General features: G+C 34.2%; 1 pseudogene; it reads right to left on the bottom strand.

Moving 5' to 3' along the window:
• LOC134270540 (putative nuclease HARBI1) overlaps window positions 1-21,919 on the bottom strand; it is a 319,031-nt pseudogene that overhangs the window by 270,139 nt on the left and 26,973 nt on the right.

Raw genomic sequence — 21,919 nt, 5'->3', positions numbered from 1 at the left:
AAATCAGAGATTGGGAGGTATATAGTATAACTTTTACCCGTCTGTACGTCTGCCAGCAAAAAAGTATAACATTGTTAATATTTTTTTTTTGATTGGTTTGAGATAGGGTTTACATATTTCACATCTTTGTGACATGACATCTGTTTTAATACCAAAATATTTATAAAATTAACTTTGACCTTAAATTGGAGTTTGAGTCACTTTTGTCAAATTTAACCTGACTTTATCTTTCTTCTTGGTCAAAACGTTTGAACAGTCGTGTTAGGTCTTTCATACTCCAGACCTATTTTAAATTTCCTCATGATTGAAAATATCTTTTCTTAATTGACCCTGGAGTTTTTTTTATCTTGGCAATAACTTTTAAATGGTTAGTATGGGTTGTTTCAATAAGCATGTCACAACTTTGATTCTCTACATTTTTGCACAATAATAAACTATTTACAAAACAGTTGTACTTAATGAAGTATTTCGTTAAACGAAAAACACATGGAGATAAAACAGTATTTAAGATCAAAAGTCCATAAAACAATACATAATAGGAGCAGAGCAAACACGGTCCTCCAGAACATCAGAGGTGGGATCAAATGCCATGGCGGAGTGAGCATTCCCTGCCGACCGGTCATACCCGCCGTGGGCTCCTTGTCATGATCGGGAAATAACTAGTGTTGGCAACGAGCACCCGGTTAACCGGTTAACCGTCGAACGATGCGAGTATCGGTTAGTAAAACTGCTATTCGGTTACTCGGATAAAAATACATTTTTCATAGTAAATACGTATAAAATGATTTTTATGCTATTTGTAATTGTATACTGACACATTTCCCTAAATTAATTACCGTTAGGCTTTCTCTACTGGTGCAAAATTGGGATCGATTTGTTTTGATAAGTTTTAACAGCGTATATAATTAAGGGTTTTGATTACCAGGAGGGATACATGCTTTGAAGACCTGATTTATAATTACCTAATTTAGACCAATGATAGTCAGAGGAAAAACATCTAAAGCGTGGATATATTTTAAAAGAAAGACTGAATCTGTCAAATGCAAATTATGTGAACTGAATCGGAGTTGTCATATACGGGTGGAAATATAAATATGCTAAATCACCTTAGATTGAAACAAAATTCGGAATCCAGTGACTTATGTTGATTCTCCTCGATCACGACACGTATCTTCTTCATGTGTTGATTTTTTTTCTTAAATGAAAACAAACAGATCGTTTCAGGTGACATTTAAAATCAATATTCTTCGAAAATGTTGTGTGTTTTTTAGAGTTTGTATTTGTAAATAAATTAAAATTTATATATGTTGCATTTGTGGTTTATTTTTACCAATAAGTAAAAGGATGAGATTAATAATAAGTACGGAAACTATGGCAAAAAATCATCCGAGTAACCGGGTACTCGATCGGAAGATTAAGCGAGTAACCGGTTACTAAAAATCGTCCGATTTGCCAACACTAGAAATAACGGAAAAATCCGTCGTCAATTTAGTGTCTAAATAATGGACTAACAATTAGTATGAAAAACGTCAGTCAGCATTTTACTCAATGATAAATTGTATTTCCTGGCAAGGTCATAGCATAGACCATACTAGAATATACGAAATGATTACTTTAAACGAGACTGCTGAATGCTGATATTCTTGATATTCATTTTTCATCTATAATAAACCTCGTTTTAAAAATTGTTCATACGTAGATCATGCCCTTGCGTATCGAATTAACTCAGATATAAAAACTCCGTATGCAGGTGATGAAGGTATATTGCTGTATAGATAAGGGAAATTTTTTTACTAATTGACGATTGTAAAGTTAAAGTCATCACGTTTATCATAGAGCTTGGTTGTTAGATTACCACTGACGTCTTTTTCAAGTAAAATATTCACATATATCGTAATATAAACACAATATACTATAGCACATTCACACTATTAATTAGATAATCAAAATTCAGGTAGTCATTTTTTAATGGATGATACAAGAAATCACTTCATCGATATTGTAAACTCCTCTGTGCGATCAGAAAATCCTAATTAAAGAGAAAAAGATTTTGAAAAAAAGAGGTATTCCCCCCCTAAAAAGCATCTCTCCAGAAAGCAGATTTTTTGAATTGTGTTTAAACTTGAGCAATATGGACCCCTAACACAAAGTGATACTTACGCCAGAGAAACGCAACAGCCATGACTGGGGCATTATAAAATGAAGTTCACTCGAAAATTCTGTATTGAGTACATGTTTAAAAAATGCTTGCATTAAGAATAAATGATGAAGCTCAATCTGCACAAGTCTTCCGTGCAGATGAGATTATGGTCTGCACATTTTTCCAAAATTTTCTCACAGGTACTTGTGGACAGGAAACCCCCCCCCCCAATATATACACCCCTGGTCAAAATATTTTTTTTTCTTTTTTTGCCATTAATTATGTTTCTAGTACATATTTACAACGTATTCCATGTTAAAAATCCAGAAAATAACATAGATTTAACGATTTACTAAAAAAGTCATACCCTGGTATTATAAAATAGAGAAGGTAAGTCACTTCGGTTTGTAAATTCGGACCCCTCTTGAATATCGGGCCTAAAATATCATATACCTACTACATGTCACCAAAATGTGTCATGATATCTTGTTTCGGTAGATATTTTTGTCTTTAATCGTGCCAGTTAATTGCCCAGACATTCCCCAGTTATCCAAGTATTCAGCGTCAAACGTGAAAAATTTGGAAAATGTCAAACCAGAAATTACGGAAGTGATCCAAAAACGACACCTAGCGGGTAATTTTCGAGTTCCGAGTGTCATAGAATAAGGAAGAAAGTCAGAGGACTACGAAAAAGTTCGGGAAAATTTTGATAAAAGAAGTCGAAATCGATTCATGGACATAAACTTTGGGCATAACTTTTAAACGGTTGATACTATGGCTTTCTCATTTCATAAGTGTGTTTTTGTAACATGATCTTCACTTTTTACCAACAATTACAATCCTTTTTTTATATGACGTTGGAGCTTGGCCTTCTTTAAAAGATTTCTTGTCCATGACTTTTAAATAATTAGAGCTAAGACTAACCCTATGCAATTTACAATTAGATGTCAAATCTATTTTCCTTGATAGTTTTGCTTCTACTATAAGGAGAGTAGCAGAACTGTCAGTGGAGAATTGTTTATGGTATCAAATCAAACTATTTACAGCCTATAAAACAACAATACCTGTATTAGATAGGGGCCATTTAAGAAATACTCCGACAGACCATGGATAAACATATAACACCCAGAACTTCATAACATCGTGACAATGCCTGGAGATTGAAATCATCACAGACTCACTCTACAGTTGAGTATTATTAAGTTGGTGAAATTCATATCAGTTGAATCGATGCGTAAGAGCATGCTCAGCGACTGAACAATTTCCAAAACGAGGTAAGTTACTGACAAACAAGTTGATGAAACAAAAATTTCAGCAATCATGTCCGTCTTTGCTCTGTTCCTGATTTGTATTGTTAAATGGACTTTTGATTGAATATCATATATTTCATATATTAACTGTATTGCAATATGTTTACAAACGGTATAACGGTCATCACGATTATCATTATCAATGCAAAACGGATATAAAAAGAGAGAGATGGAATATCGTCAAATTGGTTAAGTGATGATGAAATCACCAAATGTAAGTCTTGTGTCAAAATTGTGTTCTTGTAATTCAAAAGAGTAATGATTTTATTTCATTCCGGGTCCCAACTGTTCAAGTGTATGGGACAGTATTCCCTTTTTTACAAGCAGAATTTGGGTAATACGAGCAAACAACTTTGAGAACTTAATTTACATTGAAAATGTGCTGTGCCAGGTTAATATGGCATGGATCATCTAGCATGATCTTCTCGCCTCCCCTTGCGCACGATGTACGGTAACTGTACCATTGAGGTTAATCAAGAGAAGTTACTGTTAAATTGATTGATTGATTGTATTTTGTCCCATTCAAGAATCTTTCACTCATAAAAAGATGTCACCATATATCAGTAAAGGGCTACAAATTTTGACCTTTACTTGGCACTCAGGGTCATTGAGCAGTGGGGGATCTTTATCGTGACAATGCCTGCCGTGATATGGGACCTCGGTTTTCAAGGTCTAATCCGAAGGATCCGCAACTTTCACTTCAAGTGCCAAGCGCAAGGCGAAGGAATAGTTGCTACCTATGCTCAGTTGTTGAAAAGAAGATGTTAAAAATGTGCAAATATTATTGACAATAACATACTGTTATTTTAAGCTACAGTTGATATTCTCAGATAAAAAAAAAAATTGAATATGCTCTTTAAAATGGAAGAGGATATAAAACCAAGTGCTGGCATACCATACTGTCCATAAAAGTTCGACATAGCTACATCTAAAAAAATGTGTATCGTTTTTAAGCCATAGTTTAATAATAATATAAGCTACCCAATTCTGAATTCATTACATGGGGACCCCCCTCCCCAGAATTGCACTGTTTCTTACCAGGCCAACTTTAGAATAATTTTTGTTTGCCCTCTCCCGAGTTAGTCTGAAATCGGTAGATACTTGAAATTTTTTTTATCGGAAAATTTCTATTTCAGTGCAATGTTTTTTTTTAAATTCTATATCCCAGAGTACATAAAAATAATGATTGCTCTTTGTATGTTAAAAAAATTTCAATTCGGGACATTTTAGCCACTCCGTCGGGAGAGGGCAACCAAACAATTTTTCTTCTGCGATAATGTATCTATACAACCATAAATGGCATGCTTGTCTTTATTTTCTTTAATAACCTGACTTATTTTTACTCCTCTACCCTCCTCAACAAAATTAAGTTTTGGAATTTAAATATATTTTACTCTTTCGCATATCACTCAAGCTAAGTATGTGTAAAAGATTTGGATCCAGACTATAACTAATTACCCCTGTCAGTAAAGAATGAACAGAATAAAATTTTAATGTATAACTTATCAATTATATCATATTTAATAGTTTATTTAGTTGAATTAATTTCTATTTAATATCTAATTCATTTTAAATCACATCAACTTTTATTATTTTTAATAGACGGTCCTTTACGACAAAAACAAAGCAACAAAAATAATCAATAAAAAAAAAATTCTAAGAGACGGCCATTTTTGATTCTGAGGGGGTTGGGGTTGGGGGTTGGGGGTGGTAGCATATTTTATTAATGAATAATTTGTCCTCAAAAGAGTTGAAAATACTGAGTAAATAATCTGTCCTTGGGAGAAAATAAATAAGACCAACTTTAAAATGTTTGTCAGGGAATCAGGATAAAAATAATTTTGGTCTGTAGGTAGATGTGAATTTTTTTTGTACAGAAATTATTGAATCATTGATGAATTTTCATATTTATTTTCCATGTGCATAGAAAAATAAATGTTTCCTAGCCGTTGGTTTAAATGGTTTTGGGTAGAGTCATTTTAACCAGTCGGGAGGGAGATGGCAAACACACAAATTTTAAAGATGGCCGAGACTGTCCTTGAAAATAAATCCTTGAGTGACTCAACTTGACTGGCACGAAAATATATAATCTGATTCGAAAAAATAGCCAGCCCAACCTTTTTTTTCAGAACACAGGGGGCGCTTACTACTCCATGGGCATGGGACTTTGACCTAAAATTTCCGCCAGAATTCGTTTGTATCCCTCAGAGGACTATTGGTATTGTTTGTTGCCTAGTTCTTTCACTGATCAATGCTTTTACGAGGTACGTGTTTACTCTGCTCGCTATAAGTATTTTTTCACAAAACTTTTACCTTGACTTCATTTCTTTCGTCGCAAACCACGGGTTTTAAGTCCGCAAGCTTCCTCAAACTGATGATAGAGAGAATCGACGTGAGTCACCCGTGGGTTACCGACGATGTTCAAATATTAGTATTATGAAAAAAAATTGCTTACCGCTTACTTGTGACATCTTCAGAGATGACTCAACATCTGACGTAATCTCTGACGTATGAAGATCACGACATATTAAGAATGATTTTGTTTTCATATAACTAAACTAATAAACATATCATACAATAAAAACATACATCAAATAAAAAACAAGAAAAACTATGTTCACAGCCCCTAGTCTACAGTTTAAAAAAATACACCTTTAAAAATGACGTAATTTATTGCGTCATCGAGACCTGCCTTCTGATTTAATCCATGACGTTCCAGAATAAAATATATAAAGACGACAAGTCCAAAAGTTCTTTAAACGATACAAAACAGGAGCAGAGCAAGCACCTACAAAACATCAGAAGTGGGATCAGGATGAGGTGCCACTGAGGAGTGAGCATCCCCTGTCGCCCCGTACTCCTTGTCATAATCGAGAAATACGGAAAAATCCTTCTATAATTCAGTGTTTATTACATAACTTATGATTCCCAATGCGGATAACCGGTTAATAAATGCACAAGCTAAATTTGAATAAGCATGTCTTCCATTTTGAAATGAACACTTCAAATGAAACATTTTTTTCAAAGGTTTCAAAAATGAAAACTTTTTTAGTTCACAGTGCTTTGTTGTACTTCCTCATTAAGAACATGAGTTATCGCTCTTTTAACAATAATATATTGTTAAATTGCAAGTTTTTCGAGAACAGTGATTGTCTTTATGTCCCAGTAATCGAAGATGCGGGAGTATATGTATAAAGTTTTCTCCTCGTCGCTTTCTCTGTATGTTTGTCTGTTTAGTGGCTGGAGCTATGACTTTCATGTTTCACTTGTATTTATTTCGTGTGACAAGTCTACACTAGACAAAATTGCTAACGCACCACCTAAGAGAATTGACATTTTACTTTTAAAAACCTGTTTATGATGTATTTGATAGATAAATATGTTACTTTAATTTAAAAAAAAAAAGGCATATTAATGTCAACCCTTATAAATAACTACAATGTTTACTGAAGTGTGACCAATTCATTGAAAAAATTAAAATCGTGTCTATTCCATTTTTGAAGAAAAAAAAATCGATTTTTTCTTTGTATTTGTGTTCTTTACATTTGTACTAATTAAAAACTCAGAAAAAAAAGTTACAACGTATTCGGCTTTTGACGCTAGAGGAGGTGCTAAAGCAGACAGTACGGCGTCTGCCGGGGGTTCCTTTAGAGAAATCTGTAAAATACAGTATGAAAACAATAAAAAGCTTATGAATTCCACTCATGAAAAATTGTGGCAAATAGATTAACAAACATAAAAATGTTTACTATAGAAAACCACGGCATTAAGTTAGCAGCATACAATAAGTTGAAAATTGTACCACAAAACTGGGTCAACCGGAAGTTGAGTGGATTTGGTATGGACACTGAGGCACCGGATGATTACTAGGCGATGTGATAGTCAATGACTGCTTGTTATTTGATTTACAACTGGGGACTACTTCTGTGGCTATCTCACAGACCACCTTTAGTGATCAAGAATTTCATATCTGGGCAAAAATGGTGCGCAGTGCACAACTGGAAATTTGTTTTCAGACAAGAAGGTCATTCAAGGGTCTTTTCATGATACCAAGACATTTGTCAATCCCACTGTTTTGGAAATAATGGCATATTATATACACTAGTACCGATCTGGCAAATGTTCAATTCACAAATAAGAATTAACAAGTGGTGCGTTAGCAATTTTGTCTAGAGTATGTTTGGGTACCAACACATTTTACTACAGTGTACATGTATTGACAATGTTTGTCCAACTTTTGCGAAAATAACTTAACTTTCATCATGGCAATAACATCTGCATGAGTAGTTAGAGTAACGGTTTCACACTTAAATTCACAAGAAAATTCTTCGTGACAAGACCTTTTGATGGGTATAAAGCTTTCATACCTATTGACATTGACCTTAGATTTTACCCACTTTTTAAAAGCTTTATCATAACTTTTGAACAGTTTGTTTTAAGACTTTCATATTTCATATGTAATTTTCATGTTACAAGATCCTCCTCTACCTAGCTTTAGTTTTGACCATGATCTTGACGTTTGGTAAACTTTTAAACAATCTTTATTAACGTTGGCCAGATTCTGTGAAAAGTTGGTGCATGTGCTTTCATATTTCACAGGTGTTTTCATTGAGACAATAACGTTTTTTTTTTATCTATTGACCTCGGTGTTTCACTTGCAAAACTTTAAAAAGTCTAACTTACGCAAAAATCTGCCATATAGAGGGCATCAGTGTATCAAAACAAGCACATCTTGGCTTTTATATAATAATACTATTATAGTTATTTTAATATTAAAGAGAACATTGTGGTTTGACATGGATTACAATCAAATACTGAAGTATGAGGAACTTGAAAGACGCGGTGCATCTTGTTGCTATTTTTTGTTATTCTGCGTCATTAATGTTGCGTGATGTGCAAGTCAAGTCTTGGTGAGTAATGTTCTCAGAAAAAAATACTATGAATGCAGGTCAATAGCAAGGCAAACTAGATGACTTTACTTAAATGAACATAATTCTGTAATATTTCAACAAAAACAAAAGATACAATTTTAAAAAATTCAGAAGAAAGAGAAAATGAGTAGCCCCAATTTATTGCAGTTTATAACTATGCGATAATTTTTGCTATTGCGGTTACATTGTTGCAGTTTTGCAACACAGTAAAAGAGCAGTATAAATTTTCCAAATTGTACAAATTTATATAATTCATTTAAACCAAAAGAAAGTATATAACTTAACCCAAGTTTCCTATGTTCTAGAACATCTGTTTAGAAGGATAAGATTCAATCAATTCTCTTAGTTGAAATCTATGGAGATAGCGAACAGTATTCATAGGGCGCTTTCCATTAAACGGGCAACGCCGGATTTGCCGATGTTGCCTTTGACGCCGGATAATGGAACGCGCATTGCTAACCGTAAATAGCTGAACAAAAAAATACTGAATTTTATTTCATAGATGACTTTCAGAAATACCTGTCGGCCACTGTATTTTATCTGCAGCTAAACATTGCAGAGCTTTACATGTTCGCAACAAACATCGATGTACAGATGAATAAGTGACATCAAATCTGTCGCTTATCTGGCGATATCCCTCAAGATTTGCCATCATCCAGATTGAAACCATAATTTGTTTCTCAAAACTCTCCGATATATCTCTCGGCACAGTCTCTCAAATGTGTCCCTCCCCATCCTAAAATGAGACTTAAACTCATCTGGAGAGTATCCTGGTGCCGTAACATGGTAAAAATTGGCGATGCGTTGACGGCATACCATTTCCCCACCAATATTACGAATGGCACGCATAATGATATCGGTTTCCTCTGCCTCCAATTCGCCTAACTCGTCCGAGAGAAAAAAATCTAAAGCTTGCATTAATCCAATGCTTTCTTTACCAGCCATATTTGTTTCTCTATGACGTTACCAACCGTTCCATTTACGTAACCGTTTCCTGGCAACGTTGCAGGCGGCGCAACGTTAATGGAAAGCGCCCTAAATCAAAAGTCCATAAAACGATACAAAATAGGAGTAGAGCAAACACAGACCTCCAAAACATCAAAGGTGGGATCACGTGCCATGAAGGAGTGAGCATCCCGGCCGGTCACACCTGCCGTATGCTCGTTGTCATGATCGGGAAATAACGGAAAAATCCGTTGTCAATTCAGTGTGTAAATAATGGATTAACAATTAGTAAGAAAAATGTCAGTCAACATTTGACTCAATGGTAAATTGTATTTGCTGACAAGGTCATTGTATCGACCATAGAACTTACGAAATGATTACTTTAAACGAGACTGCTTATATTCTTGTTTCATCAACTTGTTTGTCAATAATTTTCCTCGTTTTAGAAATTGTACATACCTAGAGCATGGTCGGGCGTATTGATTCAACTGGGAGATATAAACTCCATATGGAGGTGATGATGGTATATTGCTGTATAAATAAGGAAAGTTGAAGATTGAAAAGTTAATTCATCACATTTATCATAGAGCTTGGTTTTTAGATTACCATGAACGTCTTTTTCAAGTAAAATATCCAAATATGGAACAGATGTGTCAGACTCTGTGGTATCTTTTATCTCAAGCTCACCAGGATATATCGTATCGACATAAGAATGGAAATAACCGTTGTTAATTGACAATACGTCGTCGATAAATCTAAATGTCGAGTTGAAGGTCACAGCAAATGTTTCTTTATTTCACGTATAAGATTTTGGACAAATTCTGTTTCATATGAATACAAAAAAGGTCTGGTAATATTGGAGCGCAATTGATAGATCAATTTATTTGTAAGTATTGGTAATGCCCTAGCACAGTCATAGAAGGAGATTGATAGTTTTTAAAAACTTAAAATTAAAAATTCAAGTAAAAATGATAATACAGAAAAAAGCATCGTGTGAACAGAGATCAACTGGAAGCAAACGGGCAAATTATATCACGCGGGGCAGAAACACAGGATAAATGAAAAATTGAGACATTAATATACCTTATATGTAAATGCACTATAATCGAGAGTTATTGACAATGATTTATTTGGATATTACGGGATTTGTGGTGCGAAAACCATTGCTTGAGAAGCAGTGCATTTACCTAAAGTATAATCCCTCGGTCATTCCGTTATCTATCATTCATTTCCTTATACTTCAAAGACATCTTTGGAAATTGTGTGTACTAGAAATATGGTCAATTATCGTCATTTGGTAAGACATTTTAAACGGTTAGGCGACAAGACAATAGCTGTTGATACGGTCATTTAGGACGTCTTAATTATGAAGATTTTGTTTAAATGTCGGCGCATGCTCATTATGGTGGTAAGTCCGGAGGGTATTTTTTTAAATACAATGCTAACAAGTGATACAGACACTCTTAAATCCTTATCCATTATATTTACATAAAAACTGTATTAATCGTGTTAATGACAGATTCAGACAAGGGGAAGTATTGCTTCGATCTCCTGCCAACTTCATCAACTAATTTGGTTAACCAAACCAAATAAGAATGTCCCCTACAGCTGACATTGATTTATTTCTAAATATAGCTTCCATTCAGAAAAAAATATGAATATATAGAGAAAGATTGGATCGACAAACGGCTGAATTATGATACCATATGTTACAGCTATGGTATCATTCAATCAGACATCTATATCAAAGTTTTGACTATTTATCGATGCTTTCTGTGGCTTTGTGATTAAAATCATAAGAGTACACTAAAAAGGAAGCGCATATATCATGAAGTATCGGTCCATTTAAAAATCAGACAAAATGGGTATCTGGGGCTCTCCTAATTCAATGATTTTTCATACACTGATTTCTCTGTGACCAATTGTTAGGAAAATTTCTTTTGTCTAGAATCAATGTAATCATTAATCAATGTATTTCTTATCTTACATTAATTATAGTGCAAGAGAAATCAATCTAATTCTTGTAATCGTCATTAATCACTGTTTCTGATTTTTATAGGAACTGGCCCATGTCTGGTTTTTGACTAAATGAAATACCGGTATGTCACATTTTCAAATCAAATTTCTCATCATCAACTTCTATCATTTATACCACAATCACTTGCATTCAGCGTTTACTTCCTCCGTGTGATTCGATACACAAGAGCATGCTAGATATATGTATTTGAACACTTTCTAAAACAAGGCAAGCTAATTACAAATGAAGGGTATGGAGATAACGAACATTATTCAATATCAAAGTCCATAAAACAAAATACAAAATAGGAGTAGAGCAAACATGGACCTCTAAAACATCAGAGGTGGGATCGGGTGTAAATCGATGAAAGAAGGATTATTCAACAACCGTGTTTTTAGTCAATTCTTCGCAAATTCTACTGTCGATATTATGACCTTATCAACATATACAATCTATCATTAAGTCGAATATTAACAAACTTTGTGTTTGTTTAAAAATCATACAAATTGTTAGGTTGTTATTTTCACACCGAATTGTCTACGGATTTTTCCGTCGTCTCCGTCATAGTAAGCACACAGCGGATGAGTCCGGTCGACAAGGGATACTTACTCCTCCATGTCACCAGATCCCACTTCTAATTTCTTTTTTGGCCCTGCTCCTGTTATTTATTTTTTATTATTATCTTTTTTTTTTGCTTCAGTGGACTTATGAAAAAGATAACTTGTTGTTATCTTCCAATTTCATCTTTCAAAAAACTCCAAAAAAAAAGAATAATAATAATAATTCAGTTCATAGATTAACATTTTTTTAACTCTCTGCCCTGTCTTCAAATGTGATTTATATTTTAAGATCCTTATACTATCCTTCGTCTTTACTAACAAATTCTAGATATAACACTAAATATTCAATAGGGATCAAGGTTTTATTATTTTGATATCGCATGATTTCTTAATTTTCTGTACATTTGATCTTATAAAAGTAAAAATGATTACCGTCAGAGTAAAATGTCAGAATCATTAATTTTACACTTTAATGATATTTCAAATTAATAACTCAACACCCACTCATTAAAGTTTAAAAGTCTAGACGAGAAAAAAACACCTTGCATCTCATTGTCTACATTTTACTAATTAACTATATGAACAAATAAGTAAAAAATTACATAAGGAAAGCAAAGGTAATATACAATTTGACTTCAATTTTAATCAAATACGATGAAATTCTTGTAGAGCAGTATCTATTCTAATCTTTTTTTTTTTTACTTAGTTGGCCAAGTTTTTCTAATTACTCTTTAATGCCAAAACGATAACATACTAATATATATAATTTTTAGAAGAAAGGCTGTATCACATGATAATTTGCAATTACATCCGTCTTATTCATAATGCCACGAAAAAAATCCCTATTTTGACCCCGCAACGAAAATATGACATAAAGATTATAATGGTTTGTATTTTATACCTAAATAAATTGCGTACGGAATTAATGTTGCAGCTTTTGCAGAAAAAAAAAACTGGCGTACACTTGTGGGTTATGTATTTTTTCTGCAATGGCTGCAAAGATAAATCCCGTACTAAAGAACAAAGAAAGACAATTTATTGTTTATATTTAATCTGTACAATATATGGAAATAACGAAGAGTATGCAAGCTCAAAAGTTCATTAAACAATACAAAATATGAATATATCAAACACAGACCTCCAAAACAACAGAGTAGGAATCATGTTCTATGGAGGAATGAACATCCCCTGCCGACTGATCACATCCGCCTTTTGCTCCTCGTCATGATGGTTCAAATCATTTTAAAAAGATTAATTAAGTAGATTAAATAATGTACCAATGATATGTACGTCACTGTAATTTTTTTTGGATGAAATAGTCCCGTCTCAAGAACTCTGTAGAGGTAATATGCTTATAGCAATGAACGGCAATGGTTTTCTTAAATATTAAAGGAGGCAATATTCTGTGGATGTACATATAATGGTTTGGATTTTACACCTCCACATAATTAAAAACATTAAAGTTATCGATTGTTAATCGATTACAACTTCCAAAATAATTAATTACATCAAGTACAGCACAAGAATACCACGGGTCCTATATTGATCAAGTAAATGAAACATTCCGTTGTCAATTTCAGTATATAAATTAAGTCCTAACAATTGGTATGAAACAAGTAAGCTAAAATTAGACCCATTGAGAGGTTGTATTTGCGAACAGGGTCAATCTTATGACTATAGAATTTAGGAAATGACGACGACAACGAGTTCGTTGAATTCCCGTTAACATCAGCTTATTGGTGAGTAGCATGCATCGTTTTAAAAATTGCTTGTATAAAAAGTTGGGCCTCTAACAACTATTGCAGGTGAAAATGGAATACTTCTATATAAATAAGGAAAGTTGACGATGGAAAAGTTGAGGTCATGTGGTTCGTCATACAATTTAATTGTTTGGCCCTTATCATCAATAGTAAATAAAACATCCAAATACAGTGTATGTAACAGAAAATTTTTAGGAATTAATCTAGGTATATTATCGTTAGCTTTACTACGCACTTTGAAAACAATAATGAAAAAATTTTTACTAATAGTTCAGATAGTTTTCAGCATTCTAGAATAGAATTTTTAGGTCACCTGAGTAAACTCAAACTCAGGTGACCTATTGCTATCCGTTTTCGTCCGTCGTCCGTGTGTTAACATTTGAACATTTTTAGCTTCTTCTCTGAAACCGCTCTACCAAATTTGGCATATAGCATCCATGGATGAAGGGGAACAAAAGTTGTTAATTTCATGGTCCCTGCCCCCCTGGAGCCTAAGGGGTGGGACCAAAACCACTAACATTAATGCAATCTTTAAAAATCTTCTTCTTTACTCCAGGACCTCAAACAGTCAAACTGTTGGCATGATTGTAATCAGCATTGCGTCCTCTACCAAAATTGTGAAATTCATGGCCCCAAAGTCAGGTTCTAGTGTTAGGGTGGGGCTATATAGATTAAACGGTGAAAATGCATTATTTCTTTGAAAATGTTCTTCTCTGCTCCTGGGTATGAAATAAACTAACCAAGTACATATTTATGTAGAATAAGGCTGCCTCTTCCAAAATTGTGAATTTCATGGCCCCAGGGTCAGAGGTTCTGGTGTTAGGGCGGGGCTCTATTGATTATGTAGTGAAAATGCATGAATTCTTTGAAAATCTTCTTCTTTGCTCCTGGGTATCAAATAAATTAACCAAGTACATAGTTATGATGAGCAAGAATGTCTCTTCCAAAATTGTGAATTGCATGGACCCTGGATAGAGGGTTCCAGTGTTGGGGGGGGGGACTCTATTGATACATGTAATATAGTGAAAATACATTAAATCATTGAAAATCTTCTCTGCTCTTGTGTATTAATTAAACAAACTAACTAAGTACATAGTTATAATGACCGAGAATGTCTCCTCCAAAATTTTGAATTTCATGGCCCCAGGGTCAGGGGTTCTTCTGTTAGGGTGGGACTCTATTGATTATATAGTGAAAATGCATAAATTCTTTAAAAATCATCTTCTCTTCTTCTGGGTATTAAACCAGTGAACTAAGTACAAAGTTATGATGCTTATTCCCAATTTGTGAATTTCAGGGCCCTTGGAACAGGAGTTCTGGTTAGGACGGGCTCTATTGATTATACACGTATATTGAAAATGCATGAATTCTTTGAAAATCTTTTCCTTTGCTCATGGGTATTATGCCAATGATCTAAGTATACCGGGTATATATCGTATTTTTGATGAAGAAAGGTTCCTCTTTCAAAATGGTGAATTTCAGGGCCCCTGGGTTAGGGGTACCGGGAGGGGGGAGGTTAGGGGGAACTTAGTCTGAAATTAAATGCTTTGAAATCTGCTTTTTTGGTATTAATCAACCATTTATAATGAAATAAAATTCATGATAAAATTTCCAAATTTTAAAATATGTGGCCCCATGGTCAGTTGTTCCTATGGGGTGGGGTGCACAACTGGTGGTTATAAACTGGAATATAAATTTCCTTTGAGATAATTATCTCCGAGCATCATACTTACCTGTTAGAGTTAACGATAGCTACTCAATCCCGGAATTTGCTACCATCGCCGAGTCAAATTTTATACACTCCCCAAACCCAAGCAGCGCCACCTACTTCCACGCATGCTCATCTTCATTCTAGTTACCATCTCTTAGATATTTTTAAGTGGGGAGGTTGGGAGGGAGTTTAACAGGTAAGTATGATGCTCGGAGATAATTATCTCAAAGGAAATTTATAATCTCCTTCGCATCATACTTACCTGTTAGAGTTAACGATAGCTACAGATTTTGAAGCTAAAAAGGAGGTTGGTGTACCTCATCAATAAATATTCAAATGTATTAATTAAATTACGCAAAGAAGATAAGAAATTTAACTTACCTTCAATGAAATTTAGTGTCCATGGGCAGCAGACATCACAACTCTCCCAAAAACAGCTTTTCTACACATATCTCTCATGTAAAAGGATGTAAAAGTGTTTTCTGATTTCCAAGATGCAGCCTCCATGATGTCCTGAATGGAAGTTCCTTGAAACAGAGCCCAAGAAGAGGAAAGGCTTCTGACATCATGTGCTCTAACTCCCTTCAAGTTCTGATCTGAATATGCCAACTTGATTGTTTTGACAATCCATTTAAAAAAATCCTTTGAAGCTGGATTATGCTGGTTTTTCTTAAAATAAATAAATAACTTTTTTGAGTTAAGTTCTCTGTCTTTTTAATGTACATCCTCAATGCACGTACTGGACAAAGCAAATCATACTCTTTAATGGATGAAAATTTTGACATTTTTGGCAGTGTTTGTCATGTAATTTAAAGAGTCATTTTTTGCTAAGAATTCAGGTGACGGTATAATAGAGACACCATCTCTATCCCATCTAATATGTCCTTCATCAATTGTAATTGTATGTAAGCAACTAACTCTTCTACCTGAAGCAGGAGCCACTAAAAAGAGTGTTTTTAAAGTCAAAGCTTTAAGGTCTACCTGACCTAAAGGCTCAAAAGGATGTTTACATATATATTGTAAAACAAAACCTATATCCCGTGTTGGGATAAGTCTCCTTTTTGGAGGACGAGCAATAAAGTACGCTTTTAAAAGTTTTTCTAGGCTTTCTGCCTTACCAACAGCTATTCCATCCCAACCTGGATGCACAACATCAATTGCAGATTTTTAAGCTGCAATAGTTTTAGCTAGTAATTTCTTTACTGAAAAAAGAAACTCAAGAAAATCAGCTATTTGAGGTTCAGATGCTTGCAAGGGATCAATACTTTTTCCCTTGGCCCAAAATACTGTCTGAGTCTGTTACTATATGTTTTGTTTGTGCTGTTTCATCTACAAGCTAATGCTCTTTTAGACAATGATCTAGAAAACCCCTTCTTAATGTACTGTTTGCGGATAATTTCCATGCTGTCGGCTTTAACATTTCTATGTTTGGATGTAGAAACCTTCCTCCTTGCTGGCTTATCAAGTTGTGCAGCATTGGAAACCTTACTGGGTAATCTATTAGTAGCTGAGCTAGTTCTGGAAACCATGGTTGTCTTGTCCAAAAGGGGGCTTTAAGTATTATAATGCAGTTCGATGACTGAATTTTTTGGAGTACTTTGGGGATTAGAACCACAGGGGGATAAGCATTTCCTATTATCCCTTGCCAACTGAGACTCAAGGCATCTGCTGATAGAGCTAGTTCGTCTGGAAATGTAGACACAAAAGGTCTGAACTTGACAATTCCATTGAGTTGCAAACAAGTCTACTTGTGGTCTGTCCCACATATTGAATATTGTCTGTGCAACTGTCTTGTTTAGCATCCTTTCTGCTGGAAGTACTTTTGATCTTTGAGACAGAAATCTGCAAATATGTTGGCTTTCTCTGCTATGTGTTGGGCGGTTAAGATGACATTGTTGTCTATAGCCCACTGATACATGTTCCAGACCAGAATGCATAGGGATGGAGAGTGTACCTCCCCCTCCTGCTTGTTGATATAAGTCATAACAGTGGCATTGTCTGTTTTGACCAATACTTTTTGGTCCTTCAGTATTTCTTGGAAATGCTTTACTGCAAGAAAAACTACCATCATTTCTAAGTAGTTTATATGCTGATGAGTTAGATCCCTTGACCAAACACCTGACACTTGCATCTGACCTAGATGCGCTCCCCAACCTGTCATGGAGGCATCTGTTACCAAGGTTTGAGAGATTGGTTTGTCTTCAGAGGTAACTCTCTGAAGAAATTTTCCTGGTTTTCCCACCAGTTGAGGTGCACCTTCACATGATCTGTGAGGGGTATCTTTAGGAAAATATTTTTCTCCATCATTTTCCAGTAAAACAGGAGATGAAGTTGAATGGGCCTCGTGTGTAGTCTTGCCCAAGGTATTAGATTTATGCAGGAAATTCATTGTTCCTAACAGTCTTAGAAGTGTTCTTACTTGAACTTTTCTGATTTTTGGCACAGATAAATCAGTTCTCTCAAAGCGTGATAACGTTCTAAAGTTGGAAATATCAAACCTTTTTCCAAATCTATGAATGCACCCAGAAAAACCAGTTTTTGAGTCAATTGTAGATTTGATTTTTCCCAATGTACTATGAAACACAAACTCAGAGTCTGTTCTAAAATGAACTGTTTTTCTGCTGTTAGTTGATGATAACTTTGATTTTTGATGAGCGAGTCGTCTAGATATGCATATTTCCCCCTTTTTAGAACTTAGATGGTTGCAAAGTAGTAAGCTTAATTTTATTGCAAACTATTTAAAAAAACATACAACAATTTTCTATTAGGTAAATAGTCAAATAAACAAAAGGTTGTAAAATTTATAAAAATCGTTAGAAGAATTTGACATTTTTATTGATTTAAAAAATTTCTAAAGACAGTTTTTAAAGACAGAGAATACAATCAGTGGATATGTTGATTTTTAAGTTCATTAGAAACATGTATCGAATTCTATTTTGTTGAAAACCACATAATCAAACCTCTGAAAAATATTTGAGATATATAAGCACAAAATGTTTATAGAATGGAAAATATTGGGGAAAAAGTAAATTTTTATGACATGTGTTTTAAAAAACTCTCATTTGCCGTATGCAAATGTTATTTCGAATATTCATTCTGCATGAATAAGAAACAAAACACTTGCTGTGGCATTACTTTTCAAAAAAAAAAAAAAAAAAAAAAAAGGAGAGGCGTTTTTCCGAGTACATGTCTTACAAAACACAAGGAATTATATAAAGTGATATAATAATAAATATTCCTCTGTGTTAAAAGAAAATGCATGCCTATTGGTCCTGCGAGATATGTGAGAACAAGCAAATACATCATTATGCAATATAAAAGTATGAAAATGTCACCTTGTTGATACTGTGAAAATTCCTTAAATATTGGAAAGAGTAAACATTTTCATTAGCAGTACTGAATTACGTGTATTTACAATTTAGGTATGCCCTTTGATAATTAAATTGCATGCATTGATGATTTAAATGGTACGTTGATGAATAATCATTTATCAGTAAGTAAATAATTAACGAGACAAGATCTACATGTTCACGGTAACGTTGAAGCTGTTTCCACGTTGCTCCTCTTCTCAGGTTTTTTTGATCATTGGTATTACTTAAAAATACCTTTTGCACAAAAACTGCTATTACCATGAAATATTTAGAACATTCAATATATAGAGATAGTGAACAGTACTTCATTAAACAGTACAAAATTAGAGCTGAGCAAACAAGCACCTATATAACATCAGAGGCGGAATCAGGTAACATCCAAACATATAAATCCAAGAAATTTGCTGAAACGCTTGGGATGCAGGCCAGTAGCTTCGTCCTAAAAAAAGGGGCACACAGTAAAATAATTGACAACCCACCTGTCAAAGAAAAGAATTATTTTTAATATCCAAATTCGAAAAATCTATTTCATGGAGTTGGTTAAGGTATCCAACATGTTCACTCGAAAATAAATTGCGATCCAAAATCAATTTGCCTGGAATTAAACTTACATAGCCCACGAGTAGGATTTTTAGAGCATTGCCTTTTAATGAGCAATTATAGTAATATTCCAAATTATGAAATAATCAGTGTTCTTTTAAAATGCATTTCGAGGATGAAAAATAAAAGAGGAAAAAATAAAATAATTCAAACTGTCTAAAGACTTTAAATAATATCAAATTCAATCATCATAACAGATTTCAATGAAGTCACTAGAAATTTTATTCTTTTGAATAGATAAGAATTTTTCAGTATCATATTAGACTTTAAGATTACATTAAACGGGAATGAAAAAAGGATTTTTCTTCTTCTGCAACAGACAAGAAAAGATAAAAAAAGATAAAGATCTGCACATAATAAAGATGTTTTATATTTTGTTGCTTAGATTGTTATTTAACGCCCATCTCGAGAATTTTTCACTCATATGGAGACGCCGCCACTTGCCGTTGGAGATTGACCTATGGTCGGCACTCAAGGCCATTTAGCAGTGAGGGATCTTTTTTCGAGTCAGCACCTTCAAAGACATGGGACCCCGGTTTATATGGTATCATTAGAAGGACCGGTCTGCACTTCCTAAAGTGGGACTTGAACCCGCGACGTAAAGATCAACTCCTTGTTCTGCAACTCCAGAGCAGATGCCCTTTCCACTGCGACATACTGTCGACGGTTTTATATTGAGTTTTCCTCATTGACAACATTTATGTTGTCCACGGAGATGAAGTTTTCGAACAAACTGTTGGAATCTCGATGGGCATTAATTGTGCTCCTTCATTGACTGACCTCTTTTACATTACATGTACTGTAAAGCAGATTTTATTTAAAAACTTCTACAAGAAAAAAATACACTTGTAGCCTTCTACTCGAGATTGATATATGTATATCGACGATGTACTTTCAATAATCAATATATAATTACTTTCATCCATATGTTATCCATGAGAAGGATATGGAGATAACGAACAGTATTCAATCTCAACGTCCATTAAACAATATACAAAATAAGAGCAGAGCAAACACGGACCTCTGAAACATCAGAGGTGGGATCAGGTGCCATGGAGGAGTGAGCATCCCCTGCCGACCGGTCACACCCGCCGTGTGCTCGTTGTCATGATCAGGAAATAACGGGAAAAATCCGTCGTCAATTAGTGTATAAATAATGGACTAACAATTGGTATGAAAAACGTCAGTCAGCATATGACTCAATGATAAATTGTATTTGCTGACAAGGTCATTGTATCGACCATAGAATTTACGAAATGATGACTTTAAACGAGACTGTTGATATTCTTGTTTCATCAACTTGCTTGTCAATAATTTACCTCGTTTAAGAAATTGTTCATACGTAGAGCACGCTCTTGCGTATCGAATCAACTGAGATATATATACTCCGTATGCAGGTGATGAAGGTATATTGCTGCATAAGTAAGGGAAGTTGACGATAGAAAACTTAAAGTCATCACGTTTATCATATAGCTTGGTTGTTAGATTACCATTAGTGTCTTTTTCAAGTAAAATATCCAAGTATGAAGCAGAAGTGTCGGACTATATATATCCCAGTGAACTTAAGTAAAAGACGCTATATAGTCTGTCGCTTCTGTTTAATATTTGGATGTTTTACTGAATATGGACGACTAAATTGTATGACAAACGATACGAACTCAGCATATTCTATCATCATCATTCCACTTTCACCTGCTTAGGTTGTTTGTGTCTCTCAAATTACAAAATAGAAATGCATGTTTTATTGGTTTCCTTTCCTTCTTTCAAAAGGCACACCAATTTTTATTTTCGTGGCAAAATGGAGTTTCAAACATTTTTTTTTAAACCGGTTTTCTTAGCTCCGCTTGGCTTTCCACATGATCCCAACCAGTAAGAACAAGTGTTATGTAGATCTGCATGCATAGAATGTTCGGAATTTCGATTTTCACCTTATGACGATTCTGACCAAAAATGATTTTTTTTTTGTAAGTATGAGAAATATTGTTGCTTCTCCGTTTTTTCAGAATAAAGTGTGAGTATATTTAGAGGCAAAAACCTACCTGCTGATTTCACTGTTATGACATCATTTAGTTATAATAATTGAAACAAATGCTAACTCACTATATAAATAACTAAAAGGATTGCTTGTAAATTCAGTCGAAGATTACTGGACCCGAGAGGTTAAATTGAAGTTGAATCGGTATGTTTATGAATCATTGCAGCTCTAGTACAGTCCTATTTTAGGAAATTATCCCTTAGAATAAGATGAAACAAAAGATGAACAAAACAGGATTAAAGATTCATATAGGACTATGACAATTATTGAAATCGTCAAGACTACAGTCATTTAAAAATGACTGAAGCTTTTAAGACCATTTTCAAAGAGACAAAACTGGGGTCACAGATTTAAACTTTAATCTTTAAGAACAATTAACATAAGTTACAGCGACATCTTCCTAGCATCTTCTGTTTTGGTAAATAATATATTATAATGTTTAAATTTACAAGGATTAAAATGTTCACTGGGAAATGAGCTTGACTTCTTAACGTGATTTAATATATTTGATGACAAGACCAACCAAATTCATTTCCTTA

The sequence above is a fragment of the Saccostrea cucullata genome, unplaced genomic scaffold (genome assembly GCF_032062105.1).
Source record: "Saccostrea cucullata isolate Sc308-1 unplaced genomic scaffold, CSIRO_AGI_Scuc_v1 ctg281, whole genome shotgun sequence".
NCBI lineage: Eukaryota > Metazoa > Mollusca > Bivalvia > Ostreida > Ostreidae > Saccostrea > Saccostrea cuccullata.
The sequence above is the reverse complement of the archived record's forward strand: the minus strand, read 5'-3'. Positions and strand labels throughout refer to the sequence as shown.